Source organism: Balaenoptera ricei, chromosome 10, assembly GCF_028023285.1.
Source record: "Balaenoptera ricei isolate mBalRic1 chromosome 10, mBalRic1.hap2, whole genome shotgun sequence".
In the NCBI taxonomy this organism is placed as follows: domain Eukaryota; kingdom Metazoa; phylum Chordata; class Mammalia; order Artiodactyla; family Balaenopteridae; genus Balaenoptera; species Balaenoptera ricei.
In genome coordinates, this window is record NC_082648.1 from 83524704 (window position 1) to 83539853 (window position 15150).

General features: G+C 41.0%; 1 long non-coding RNA gene across 2 annotated transcripts in view; it reads right to left on the reverse strand.

Annotated features, from left to right (window-relative positions):
- The window catches only part of LOC132372660 (uncharacterized), a 520205-nt gene that overhangs the window by 368855 nt on the left and 136200 nt on the right, over positions 1 to 15150 (reverse strand). For both annotated transcript variants that reach the window (XR_009505221.1, XR_009505220.1), the window contains exon 3: positions 14063 to 14111. This is a non-coding gene — a long non-coding RNA (uncharacterized LOC132372660). The remainder of the gene's footprint in view (positions 1 to 14062; positions 14112 to 15150) is intronic.

Sequence of the window (15150 nt, forward strand, 5' to 3'; positions counted from 1 at the left end):
ACGCAAGAAGCTGCCCCTAAAGCTGGGAGAGGAAATTACTTTACAGTTTTAATTTCAGACTATAAACTAGAATGACTATATATCAGATGGTTTTTAATGCTGCCTTTGGTACTAACACAAACAAGAATGTTCACTTTCAAGTTATGTTGTTCTCCATAGCAGAATATTGCCTGGAGCCTTGCATCAAGAGACAAACAGATATGCCCTACAATATAGAAGAAAAGACATTGGCTCTGGACTCAGAGAGATCTGGGTTCTAACCTCTTCTCTGCCATTTACTACCAATGAAATCTGGCAAGTTATTCAACCTCTCTGAGTTCATTTCCCTGATTGCAGAATGATGCAATAAGCTCTGCCCTGGCTCTCTCTCTATCTCAAAGGATTATTGGCCAAGAATTAGGGTGTTGGGGACAGAGGGCTGTGAAATGAGATAATGGCTAAGGACTAGCTCTGTCCATTGTACGGTGCTCCTCACACAAGAAGTGTTATAATTTTTGAGCCTGGAATCAGCCATTAGACTCGAGAGTCCCTCCACTTTCACTGCATCAATTTGTGCCTCTGGTGTGATCCTCAGAGTAGATTTATCCATTGAAAAGCTATCTGGTCTCATGGATTAAGTTCACTGAGGAGCATCCTGATGACCAGGTATTGACACTGAGACATATTAGAACTCAGTTCACCTGCACCATTTCCTATCTTCAGCTCTTAGGGCAAAAATCACTGAATAACTCGAGGTAGAAAAAACAGGCAGGCAGGTGATGCAGGCTCAGTGAGGGGTCATCTCTTCCCCCATTCTGAACCCTTTCGTCTTTCTTACGTTCTACCCTGGAAATCTACAGAAGAATGGTGCACTCCACGATTCTCTTGGTGACTAATTTATCCCTAGGCCAGACATTCTTCTCGCAAGGAGATTTTTCTCCTCAATTTAAGATGTCCCCGTCTTGATATTTCCACCTCTCCTGATTATAAAAATCATTTATTTCTTGCCATGATATTGTGTCTTTGCAACGGTCAGAGGCAATTGGTCAGTCTGAGACAGGCCCAGGGCATGAAGTAGCATTTATCAAAAACATCCTGTAGAGAAGAAAATGTAATTTAAATGGGGTGAGCAGTGGGGATGCCAACCCTGCTCCTAGATGATAAAACTATTGTCAAGGTATCTATTTCTTACCCAACTAATATCATTTCTAAGATTTATATAATTCCCAAGCAAAATTCCAATGCAGGGGGAGTATTTTGTCTTATATACCTTGACAAGGTTATTCTAAAGTTCATACAGATGAATAAACAGGTGAAACAAGTTGAGGAAAGTTTTAAAATGAAGAGTGATGAACAGATGCTTGACCTAACATTTCTAACTTTAAAACTGTAATACTCACATATGAAGTAAAAATTGAAATCCAGATCAATGGAAATAGTTTCACACTGAAACAGATTCCAGTGTATTTATGGCAAAGTATCAAAGCTAAATGGTAAAGGTACACCTTAAACTTATACAGTGCTGTATGTCAATTATATCTCAGTAAAACTGAGAGAATAAATAAATATGTACATACCCCAGAAAAAAAGATATATGGCAAAGGTAAAGATTAAAGATTGAGAACCACCTCTTATAGGAAGCTTTCCTTGGTTATCTCAGTTCTGGATTAAATGTCCATCTTTGGTAATCATATAGTATCCTTTGAATGTTTCCTTTTTTTATGTATTGAAGTATGCCATACAGTTGAGTACAAAGTATAGGGGTCCAACTCAATAAATTTTCACAAAGTGAATACACCAAAGTAGCCAGCAACCAGATCAAGTAATAAAACGCTATCAGAATGTTAGAAGCCCCTTCATTCCCCTTCCAGGGACCATCCCCACCTCTAGCACCAAGGTCTCTGATGGTCACTATTATTCTGACTTCTAACAATGAGATTAGTTTTGCCTATTTTGGAACTTTCTATAAATGGATTCATATAATACATACTCTTTTGTGCCTGGCTTCTTTGGTTCAATATTATTTTTGTAAGATTTATCCATGTTGTTGGAGTTCACGTTTTCTCATTGCTGTACAGTGTTCCATTAAGTGAATATACTGTGATATATTTTTCCAATTTATCACAGATGATATTTGTCTTGTTTCCATTTGGGGGCTATGTGCAACTACAAACATTCTTGTGCAAGTCTCTTGGTTGAACATATGTGCACATTTCCACTGGTATATGCCTAGTGATGGAGGTACTGGGTCATAAAGTATGTATACTTTTATCTTTAGTAGACAATGCTAAGCAGCGTTCCATAGTGACTGCACCAATTTCCACGCCACCAGCAGTGTATGAGAATTTCCCTTGCTCCACATCCTCATCGACTCTTGATATTATCTGTTCCATTTTAAACATTCTTGTGGGGTTCTAGGCATACATCTAAAAGTACTCTGTCAGGGCTTCCCTGGTGGCGCAGTGGTCGAGAATCTGCCTGCTAATGCAGGGGACACGGGTTCGAGCCCTGGTCTGGGAAGATCCCACATGCCGCAGAGCAGCTGGGCCCGTGAGCCACAATTACTGAGCCTGCGCATCTGGAGCCTGTGCTCCGCAACAAGAGAGGCCGCGATAGTGAGAGGCCCGCGCACCGCGATGAAGAGTGGTCTCCGCTTGCCACAACTAGAGAAAGCCCTCGCACAGAAACGAAGACCCAACACAGCCATAAATTAATTAATTAATTAATTTTTAAAAAAAAATGTGGGACTCCTGATATTCATCCCACTATAAAAAAAAAAAAAAGTACTCTGTCATACTTTATCTGGTTACTTGTCTATATCCATCACACGTTTGCAAGAATCCATTCTAAAAAGTTAAGAAACCAAGGCCCCTGGGACTTCCCTGGCGGTCCAGTGGTTGAGACTTCGCCTTCCAATGTAGGGGGTGCGGGTTCGATTCCTGGTCGGGAGCTAAGATTCCCACATCCCTTGCGGCCAAAAAATCAAAAAAAAAAAAAAAGAAAAGAAACCAAGGCCCAGAGAGGTTGAAAGATATGCCCAAGGTCACAACTTATAATTATCCTTTACAGCACAGAAGTCCCTACTGGGCAATGTTCATAGGATCAGGGAAGACAAACTGCCTTCTTTAAAAGAGTTTTAAAAACTACTTCCACATGATTAATACAACTTGCTCGTATAACCAGAGAGTCGCTCAGACACGTGTGTGCAGGCGCATGCGCATACGCACACATTCGGCAATTTTAAATGGAAGGTTTAATTCGGAAACCAACTGCTGTTAGTTAAATGACCCTGCAACAAACAGCCACACATCTCTCCCTTATCTCCCTTTGGGTAAATGTTTCCAAATGAGTTTCAAATGGGGTTGGCTCAAATGACAGCTCTTCATTTCACCTTGTTTCTGAAGATGCCATTTGTGGGAATGTTTTATGGTTCTGTTAATTACCTACGTCAAGAGGTTATTTTATTGTTTCTAGAGAAGTACAGTTATAAATGTAAATATTCTGAGGCAGCAAATTGCCTCAGCAAAGTAAAATTAGGAGTTCTTACTATATGAACCAATGCATATATTTAAAATTTGCATTTTTTCAGCTATTACTAATATCCTAAAATATTTTTCAGGCACAGATCAATGCATGGAAAAGCTGAGGCAGATTCTGTGCTTTACAAGAAGACTGGAAGTCCAAAAGTTGGGGATTTGAAACCCAGCTGTAGCATTCAAACAACACTCTTTTTTTTCTCTGGACCTAGGTTTTCTCATCTCTGAAGTGGGAAATTATAATACTAGCTATCCGCTAGGGCCGCCGGGGCAAAGCCCATTAACAATTCCTGGGAAATAAAAATAGAATCTAGGTGATAAAATAAAGTCTAACCTTTTGTGTGTGTGTGTGTGTGTGCTTAGTCTCGTTTCACATGCTCATAGGGGGCCACGTGCAGAAGCCTTGCACCCAGCACTTCAGACCAGAATTCCCAGTGTGAAACGGCTGTGCCGACACCTCAGCTCCGTGAGCAGGACACTCAATCCTAGATGGCGGCGGTGGGCTGTGTGCAGACATGCTGCACCCGCACTCCGACCTGGGGCCTGAGCAGCACAGCTGCGCCTGCCCCACGAGAGCTCTGCCCCCCCGCCACCCCGCTGACAAGAGCCCTATAAAGCAGCTCCACCACAGCCTGTCGGGGAGAGCATGAACTCTACAGCACGAGCCCATACCTCTCCGTTCTTTGAGCAAAGAATAAAGCTTTCCTTTGCTTCTGAACCAAACTCGGTCTCAATCTACAGGCTCGAATGACATCGGGCAGAAGAACCTTTGTTGGGGACCAACTTGAGAGGGTCAGTAATGCTAGTGTTGTTGTGAGGTTGACTCTTACATAAAAAGACCTGGCAATCATAAATGCACAGTTATTGCCTACTGATGACTGAGGGCTGAGGAATTCTGTCCCGTGATGAATGCATGAAGAGCTTATACCATAATGGTTGAGAGCTGAAGTCCCGGAGCCGTACTGCCTGGATATATATTCTGACTTCACCCGTTACTAGCTGTGTTTCAGCTTCTGTCTCTATAAAATGGGTAGCCATAGTACCAATTTCACGGTGTTGTGAAGACTGAGATAATCCATGAAACCTGCTTAGAACAGAACTTGACACACAGTTGAGTAACTTATAAACATTAGCTGCAAACATGTGTGGGTTTGTCCCAGGGGATGATCAAGTACGTTTACCTTGATGACCAGATAGTGTGGAAAGAAGGCTGATTTCCTTTGTTGCATTTCACTTGTCCCAACCCAGCTGGCACCCCTCCAAGTCTAACATTTCTCCTGCTCTGTTCCTTGAAATGGAAAATAATGCTTTAATTATGAATATAAATGGAATGTTTCTCTCCTAGGTGTCAATAAAAATGATTTTTTTTTTTCCTGAGGAAGAAAGTACTCTTTAGCCCTCCTGGCAAATCCCAGCGTCAGAGCCTTGCTGTGCTCAGCGTGAGGGGCTTGGCCCTTGCCAGGAGCCGCGATGTGTATGCGCCTCAGTGGCTCTGAGCACAGCGAGGGGCCTCGGCACCTCGGGCGGGCGGCAGTGGGAGCAGCTCAGCGTCCTGGCACAGACCAGTGCCCACCACGGAGTCCTTACAGAAAGGGTGCCCAAGAGGACCGCCTCTCAGGCCACGGCCACCAAGACGGTGCTTCACACAGGACCATGGCCCCACCACTCCACAGCCTTGCTCCAAAAGGGACTCCTCAATTCTGGCATTGGGAGAAAAGCCTCGATTTTGAAATCAGTCTGACCTGGGTTCAAGTCCCAGCTCCACCAACTTAAAACAGCACGATCCCGGGCTAGGTTATTTACCCTTTCTGAGCATCAGTCTTACCTCAAATGTGATCACGAACAATGAGATAAGGTAGGTTTGTAAAGTTAGGTCTGACAAACGTCAAACGGAGAATTTAATTCAAAGTAATTAGGACTGACAGTGCCTCGGGCGAGTGGCAGCAATAAATGCAAACATTATTTCAGGCAAACACAGGATTACACCTCAATGACTTCATAAAGCAGCATGGGATTTTTACACAGTGTTATGTTGTAAGGTTAAAACCCAGACCCATGGCCAGGCTGAAGAACTCCTTTCCTATTTCCACCCCTTTCTCGCCCAGATGTCTTGGACAAATTATCTCTAGTCTCAGGTTCCACATGTGCAAAATGGCATCATAACAGCACTAGTTTTAAAGGGTTGTTGTGAGAATCAAATGAAATAATTCACATTAAGTGCTTACTACTGTATCTGGTGCATGATAAATACCAAATAAATGTTGGTTATTATTGTTTAAAAAAAAAAAAAGAATAAGTAGGTTTGTAAAGCACGTCTTCCAGGAGCTGGCATGTAGCAGCTATGATTATAATTTTCCAAACCTCAGCACTAATGTATCTGGACCTTTCCACATATGACCTCTACAAGAGCCATGAAAGAAATAGGAGACTCCTGCAAAGAGCTTGGACTGCATCTTTTCTGCTCTTTGGAGCACAGAAGCAATTGGCTGTTTCAGTCCTGAAGGGCCTCACGTGACCTGACCCTCAGTCAATTTAGGCTGCAGGCCACAGGCAGACAAGGCAAGGCCTCCCTTCACACAGCGTAATTACCTTTCGTCTTTGCTTACTTACAAACAGGCAAGATTTCTTCCTTTTTTTTTTTTTAATATTTATTTATTTATTTATTTATTTGGCTGCGCCGGGTCTTAGTTGCAGCACACAGGATCTTCGTTGTGGCATGCAGGATCTAGTTCCCTGACCAGGGATTGAACCCGGGACCTCTTCATTGGGAGAGCAGAGCCTTAACCATTGGGCCACCAGGAAAGTCCCCAGATTTCCTTCTTATAGAAGTTTGCTAAAAATGTCAAGAAGCAGCCAACACACTTCAATATTCTGACCTTTTTCAACTACTTCCCCTAGAGGAACAGGCTCGGGAGACACATGGTCTCACTTCCAAGGTTGTCGCAGGCAATAGTTTACTAAACGTTTCACCACATATATCATTAGAAGGGTCACCAGCTTCCTAGACTGCAGTCTCTTCATTTCTGCTGTCCAACTCTCAACATCTGCCCAGGAAGCCAAGATCACATATTGTTAGGGTTTTTACAGCAGTGCTTTATTCCCAGTTCCAATTCCATATTCAAAAGGATTCAGATTTCAGCTACTCTAATATATCAGGAACTGAAACAGGGTACAGGCTCTGAAGTCAGACAGCCTGGTTGCAGACCAGACTCTACAATTTACTACTGCATGACCTTGGACACTAACTTAAGTGCTCTGAGCCTCAGTTTCTTCATCTGTGAAATGGAGGTGGTAATCATATTACCCTCCTCATGAGGTTGCTGTGAGCATTAAATGAGTTGATATTATATAAAGCCCTCTGTGCCAGGCATGTGATAAACTCTCAATAAATATTAGCTCTCATTATTATTAAACACCTAGTTGTTCTGAGCATTGTGCTAGTTTGGGAGAAGATCATGGATAACAGGCTCTGTACGTTGTCCCTGGTCTCATGGAGTTTATAGAATAGAAGCAAACCTATCAAACATATAATTACACAGATAATTATTTATATTGCAAGAATAATAAATGCTATGAAGATGTTCCACATTGTTTACATCCTTGGTAAACTGGGGCTTCTGAACTGAAAGGAGATTTGCTGAGGGGATCAAATGAACACAGAACCAGCATTTGTAACATTCTGCTTGGAAAGTAAACCTAGAAAAAGTCAACTCTGCTCAATCATTTCACTTTATATAATGCTTTAAAGTAGTTCGCATTGCATTTTAACCTCTGTATTGAGGCAGGATAGTATCGTGATTAAGAACAACCTCAGCAATCAGACTGCCTGAGTTCAAATTCAAGCTCTATCATGGACTGGCTTTGTGACCTTGGATACTTTCCATATCTCTCTGTGCTTTGGTTCCTCATCTGTAAAATGGACATAACAATAGTTCCACAATGTTATTGGGAGGGTTAACTAATTTAGTTGATATCCATAAATTAATTAGAAGAGTGCTTAACCTATAGTAGGCACTAAGTAAATTGTAGCTCTTATTACTATGTCATTTGAACTTCTCAACAGCCCTACAGGTAGGGTAGTTATTGCTTCCATTTTACACATAAGGAAAGAGACTCTAAGAAATAAGCCAGTAATTCACAAAGCTGGAAATCAAAACCAGAGCTCCTGGCTTCATCTCAATGGTGATTCCCTCTCCTCCCAAAAGCCTCTCAATTGGCAAAAAAATTCTCTTTGAAAAGTCAACACATAAAATGTGTAGGTTAAAGTGTTTCATGAAGAGAGACAGTATTGTGACATGTAACTGACTAACATAGTGAAAGAAACTAAAAAAAGCCAAAGGTTTTATTTTTAAAGATAAATGAGTAGCAAATCAGCTGACTTAAAATGAGAGAGGTTAAGAATATTTCCCTGCATAATTAAATCTCTAAAGATTTGGTTAGAGTACCACAGTTTACATCAGGTTAAAACAAAAGATCACATTAGCAATTGCACAAGCTTATATTCAGTAGTTTATCCACAGAGCAACATTAATAAGCCAATTTTAGAGAGTCTGATCAAACTGTTACTGTAAGATAAAAGAAGCATGATATTTAGGGGTCAAGATTTTCAATGCAGCACACACAGAAAACCTATATTTATTCTATCACCAGCACTTATCAAGAAATTATTTTATAGTTTTTATTTTTTTAATTGTGGTGAAATATACACATCAAATTTAGCATCTTAATCTTTTTAAATGTCCAGTTCACTGGCATTAAGCACATTCATACTGACAAACCATCACCACCACTCATTTCCAGAACTCTTTCCACCTTGCAAAACTGAAACCTTGTACCCATGAAAAAATAGTTCCCCGTTCCTCCCTCAGAATTGTAACTTTTAACTCAAATAAGTTTTTTAATCAGGATCATTTTCTTTCAACTATTTAGTTTTCTTTAAAACAAAATTTACCACAATTTAAAAGCTTTTCAAGAATTCAAATATGCTGCAGGTCATTCTAATTAGAAAGTCATACTCAGTCACTTTAAGTGTTTGGAGACTGTCCCCCATCTAACGCTACGCTGTTGTTTTTATGGCCCCACCCACAATTTTGATTTTAGAACGTCAAACAACAGAAAACAGCTGTTTGTAAATCCAGCCCAGATGACAAGGATAGAGGTTTCTAGAATCCACCCTAGGAACAGTTTGTCACTTGATATCAGTGTCATTTCCACTGAAACAGGATAAAGCAGAGGAAGCTTCCTTCGTACACACAGCCCAGTGGCTATCCGGTCAGTATGGGAGAATGTGCTGGTCACCCCAGCCTACACCCCACAATTACACCTTCGAACATGTTTGCCATAAGAGGCCGTGTATTCTAGTTGGTATCAGAGCCCTCAAAGAGACTTCATAACATATAGTTCGACAGATAACAAGTCACAAAGAGACACTATTCTTTGCACAGGATAATGGATTTTTCATCTCAGGCTTTTGATGTGTAAGGACATATATTTAGAAGGAAAAGCTTTTAGTACAGCTAATCAAAGAAAATGGGATTTTTTAAAAAGGAAAATTTATCAGGAGTTTCTTCAGGACAAACAGTGTGACCCGGGGCTTTATTCCTGGAGATGATGTGTCTTTGAGGACAACGGAAACTGCCTCAGAGTTGTCTGATTGCCCCCTCCCTGTCGGCACAAGGCAGCCCCTTACAAATGGGCACCAGCCTGCTGTAGAGGTGGTGATGAAAACAGTCAACCACCTCACATTTATTTGGCCTCATGTGGTTCCCCCGGGGTATCATTTCTTCACTCTGAGCTTTGTAGATGCTCCTGTTCTGCTTGCTAATGACATTAACAGGAGTGTCGTGTCTCATCTATGAGCTGTGGCCATTTTTAGCAAAGCACTTGGTCTGGAAAGCTACAAATTCACCAAATATATACATGCAAAGGATTCCTTTAGTAACAAACTATTCGTACTAGATTTGACTTTAAAAAGAACTGAAGTAGAAATATCCGTGTGTGTGTGTGTGTGTGCGTGTGCATGTGCATGTGCATGCATGTGTGGGTGTTTGAAGGGAAAATCATGGAAATCCACCATTGTAAAAAGCAGATACATTATGAAGGGAAGAAAATTTAGCTGTGTTTCTGCACTTTTGAAAGTCGACTTTCTCCCTGTAATTATATTATGTCAAGTATGGTATCTGTATTTCAGCCTGTGAGCCCTGTTTACTGATTACGCACACAGTACTTCAACTCCCGTACCTTTTCTTAAGGGGATTAGAGTAGCCTGACCAGCTTGCCTCTCAGGTGAAGCTGGCCTCCTCAAGCCCGGGCCACAGTCATTTTTTCCTGTCTGCTGGCCTCAAAGATTCAGTGAAAATATAAACATCAGAAGCATCTCAGTTCGGGCAACACTCCTTGTGAAATGTTCACTTTAATGACACTAATGTTGTGCCCCTTGGTGTGCCATCTTATTGTGAGACTTAATCAAAGGCAAAAAAAATAAAGATGTCTGGCTTGGGTGCAGGTGCTTCTTCGTTGGAGTGCTTCCTGGGGGTGGGGGAGTGGTCCACAGTAGTAGGGGCTTATACACAAAGGCTGAGCTGCTCAGGGTCTGGGTGTGTGTTTTTGCATGGGTCCAGAGGTTTGCTCTGTGTCTGTGTGTGTGCTTCGTATAGTCCCATATATATGGACCCCAGGATTAAGACAGGAAAAAAATATATATATGCATATATATACACATAGTGCACGTGGTGGGTGTGTGAACACATGAAGGTGCACTCACATGTCCATGTATATGTACATATGATCTGCAGAGTCCTTTATAGCCCCTGGGATTCGTGTGCTCATTATATAAACGTGTCTTTTATTTGTGGCCACATGGGGCCAACTGGGCTGCCTGTGGCCCTAGACACTGTGTATGGGGCCCACCATTTTTATTCAAAAGAAAAGACAAACCACTTAACCTAAGGGCCAAGCTCACAATGGTCACTCGGTTTGGTAAATGTTTTTGAAGAAGAGGGGAGAGAAGAAGAAAAAAATTCCAAAGAATCTCAAAATTAGGATTTTTTACCTTGACATGGATGTTAGGATTTAAGGGATGATAATAATTAATCATACCTCTTCCCTGATGGGTTCTGAACCCACGGAGGAGCTAGACAGACCTAGATTAGCAGATCTGAAATGATCAGATTTATTTCCAAAAACGGCTGCCTTGGAGAACTTGCCTTGACCTCTGACAGAACTGACTTGCCAGCCAGAACCCAAGGTTTCCTTCCAAAGGGCAGAGCCTCCCTGCTGAGTTTATGGTCCAGAAGGACTGAACTTTCACACATCATGACCCTCTTCCCAGCCAGGGAAGGGGATGGAAAAAAGGACAGAGGCTTTCTTCCCAAGTTTTCCATTCTTCCACAAGGTGGAAGTTCCTACTTTACGGAACTAAGCAAATAAATAAATAAATAAACAGGAGAAAAAAAATAATTTTGCTTATGACTCCAAAGATTTTGTTCTCTTAACCTGCCAGGCTTCAGCATCCAGGTCAACCAAGAGTGTGTGAAGAACTGTGGAATCCCCATAGGGGAGCAGATCGGCAGTTCACCAGGACACCTTCATGTATCCCACACGTCACAGTCCTCCACCATCTGGTCCCTTTCCAAATGTATCTCTATTTCTCCCCAAAGCCTCTTCTTCCAGCAAACCCAGACCTACATACCCACATGAATTCCCATCTTTCCACTTTTACATGAATGTCACATCTTAGATAAGTTAAACTTAGGAGAATTCAGCCTTATACAATCTTTCCACCACCCTAGTCATTCCTCCATTCCACTGTATGGCACATCAGATAGACACAGATTGTGTCTCCTTTTGAGTGAAGTTCACTCCACTGCTGACTATTCTTCCTTCTCAAACCGAACACCAGCACCTCAACCTCGCTTTTGTATCAACTTAGCTTAGGCATCAGAAACGTAGATGCAGTCACTTCTCTGTCATTCTCTGTCCTCCAGGAAATTGAGATGGACCTTAGAGACACCAAAGAGCTGGCCACAGAGGCAAAGGACCGCCTCCTTGTCCTGCACCAACCTTCAGTTGCCTCATTCTCAATATTACAAGCATCTTGCCTCAACAATTTGACTCTAGCGGTTAAAGCATTGCTATTTTTTGTTCAACACCATCCCAAACACAAGCCAACTATAGAAATTTGAGGGGTGGAAGAGGCTCTGTGGTCCAAAGAAATAGCAATCTGTGCTAACTCTGCAGGGAAAAGTGATTGTGCTGAGCTTGAAGACAGAAGGTGCCTGCACACCACAGCGTCAATACAAGAGCCTACACTTTCTTGTCTATTTAAGGGAGTTTTAAGAGTAAAATCTAACTTTCCATGAATTTATGTTCATATGCCCCTCTTTTAAGTGCAACTCTTGCATAAGACATGACACTGCCGGGCCTAATCCAAGTGTCCAACACAATATCCTCTTTGTTTCAATGCACAATTGAGCCCTACCTACTCCTCAGTGCTGCCTCTGACCACTGAGCCCTCAGTGATCGTTCCCTCCTCTGGGCTCACTGGATACCGGCATCGTTTTCCTGGAATGTAATTTAGCAACCTTGTATCATTACTCATCTCGTTATGGGTGGTGTATGTGGACACAGCCAATCTGTCTGATGGCATTATAACCCCTGGAAGACAGGGACCTTATCTCTTAGTCTTTGCATTTCTAGCATCCAGCCTGAGTAAATTCTGCATAAACATATGTGATGTCGATGAATGAATAAAAATTATGGTTCTTTGGAAAGACCCCAAAGGTACTAAGAGGTCCAGGTACCAAGAAAAATGTTTGCATACTCTGTCCATCTAGAGTTGCCTGCTCACCCTTAACGATCCAGACCAAATGCCAGCTCCTCTTCAGTGTCGTTGAGACAAACACAGGCTTTGGCGTCAGCCAGAGAGAGATTCAAATCTTTTCTGCACCACAACTGGCCGAGTGACTTTGAGGGACAAGTGTCCTTGAGCCTTAATAGAAGTTTCTACTTCTATTAAGTGGAAATAGTGATAACCACCTTAGAAGGCAAGAATAAAATTAAATAACATATGGAAGTGTTTTAAACAAGGTAGATATGGAAGACAAGGTAGACATGGTAATTATTAATATTTTCTTCCAAGTCCTCACCTCTGTGCTCCCACCCCACTTTGAACCTCCTGCTGTCACAGTCCTTATATACTGCATTGTGAATATCTGAGTCAACATCTGACTCCTCCACCAGCGAGGCTGGGAGCTTCTTGAGGACAGGGATTATTCCATCTTTATGAGCACTTATTTACAGCCAGACTCTGTGCTAGGCCCTCTACATACATTATCTCATTTAAACCTCACAACAAACAACAATTATCCCCATTTTAAACATGAAGAATTTAATCCCCACAACAAGCTACTATTATCACTACTTTAAACATGATAAAATTGACCTTGGAGGGTTTAAAAAACTTGCACACAAGTTCACACAGGTACAGGTAATGGAGGTGGTCTCTGCACCCATGTCACCGCAAATCCAAGTCCATATGCTTAATTGCTTCACTATGTTGGAACCAAGGATGTCTCAGCCATCCTTGTGTCACCCCTCCAATACTTACTAGCATGTGAGTGGCATGAATAAACATTTACAAAGTGATTATTTAGTAAATAAAGAGATTGTGATTTCATATAAATGATTATCTATGTTCCACCTTGAGGTGATCCTACATCTGGAACACTGCCTGAGACATGATTACAATGACATGAGTAACTTTTTCAGAAAAGGGCTCTAAATTCACCAGCTCCTGTTTCATAGGAGGCACACATTTAGTACAGAAAGGAAAATCATTGTTTATACCCCAAAGACATTCTCCCATAGGTCCGGAGGAAGGATGTTCACTGCAGCATTATTTGTAGAGGCAGGAAACTGCAGTATCATCACTGGGACAGTAGAAAGGCAATATGTGATAGATGTTCACCCTGGGGTACAGCCATCATAGGAATGGATCATAAGTGGACAAAGAAACATGGGTTCTTCATAAAGGCAATGTGCTGAGTGAAAGACGACACAAACTGAGATTTATAGCTGTGCCATTTACACAATACCATTTACATAAATTAAAAATGCATATACACAAAGCATAGTACACATTCCAGTGGTATGGCTGGTAATTAAGAGCATGATTTAAGACCTCAGCTGCCTAGGTTCAAATCCTAACCTCTTTGCTTAGTCGCTGAGTGACCTCAGGCAACTTACTTACCATCTCTGTGCCTCAGTTCTTTCTTCTATTAAATGGTCTTAATAAAGGTTCTTAACTCATAAGGTTGTTATAAGAATTCGATAATAACACATAAAGGGCTTAGAAGAGAACCTGGCACATAGTAAGTGCTATACAGGTATTATTTACTATTACACTTTTTAGAAACACATACAAAGAAGAAATACATATGAAACACATTAGAATTACTGTATATAGGGAATGGAATGGGGATGGGATAAAAAGGAATAAATTCAGACAAACAACAGGAGCCTTGCATGAAACAGCGATGATAATTTACCTTGTATTCAGAAGTATGATTAATTTAATCCTCTTCGATATACATTTTCCTTTAAAAAAAAAAAAAAGAATTTACTAACCAAGCTGTTATTAACCATTTGCCTTACTGAGTTGGTAAGTGATTATTTGCAAGTCACATTTGTGGTAAGTCAACCGTTCAAAATTCAAAAAATTCACTCTGAAATTAGGATCCACATATACTTAAGATATGACTACAGCTAAGCCCAGCCCACACCAATACCCATTCTGAGCCAACAAAGCCACTGGATAATAAATAAACAAGCATTTATTAAATGCCTACTATGTGAAGGACACTGAATTGGTTATAATGAAACAAAAGAAAGTCATTAATGTAAACTTTAAAATATAAAATACTGTTTAAGGGCCAGTTGAGCTGTACCAGCTACAGCTGGTGAAAGTCATTTTAAACTACTAGCAGCTGGAGTATTAGGACAAGAAAGTATTCACAGGAGAAGTGGGAAACAAAGCCAACCCCATCAGTTGCTTGAATAACTTCTATGGATCTCCTTATTAAAAGGTGCTTCAGAAACAACTTATGCATCCATCAATGAATGAAAGGATAAATAAAATGTGGTATATACACATAATGGAATATTATTCAGCCATGAAAAAGAAATAAGAGAATCTTGCCATTTGCAACAACATGGATGGACCTTGAGGGCATTATGCTAAGTGAAATAAGTCAGACAAAGAAAAATACCACATGATATTATATGTGGAGTCTTAAAAAAAAAAAAAAAACTGAGCTCATAGATACAGAGAACAAATTGGTAGTTACCAGAGGCAGGGACTGGTGGAGGGTGGGTGAAATGGGGTCAAAAGTTATGACCTCCGTAAGTCATGGGGATATAATATACAGCATGGTGACCATAGTTAATAATGCCGTATTGCATATGTGAAAGCTGCTAAGTGGGTAGGTCTTAAAAGTTCTCAACACAAGAAAAAAAATTGTAACTACTTATGGTGATGAATGTTAACTAGACTTATTGTGGCAATTGTTTCACAATGGATACAAATATCAAGTCTTTATGTTGTATACCTAAATCCAATATAATGTTATATGTCAAT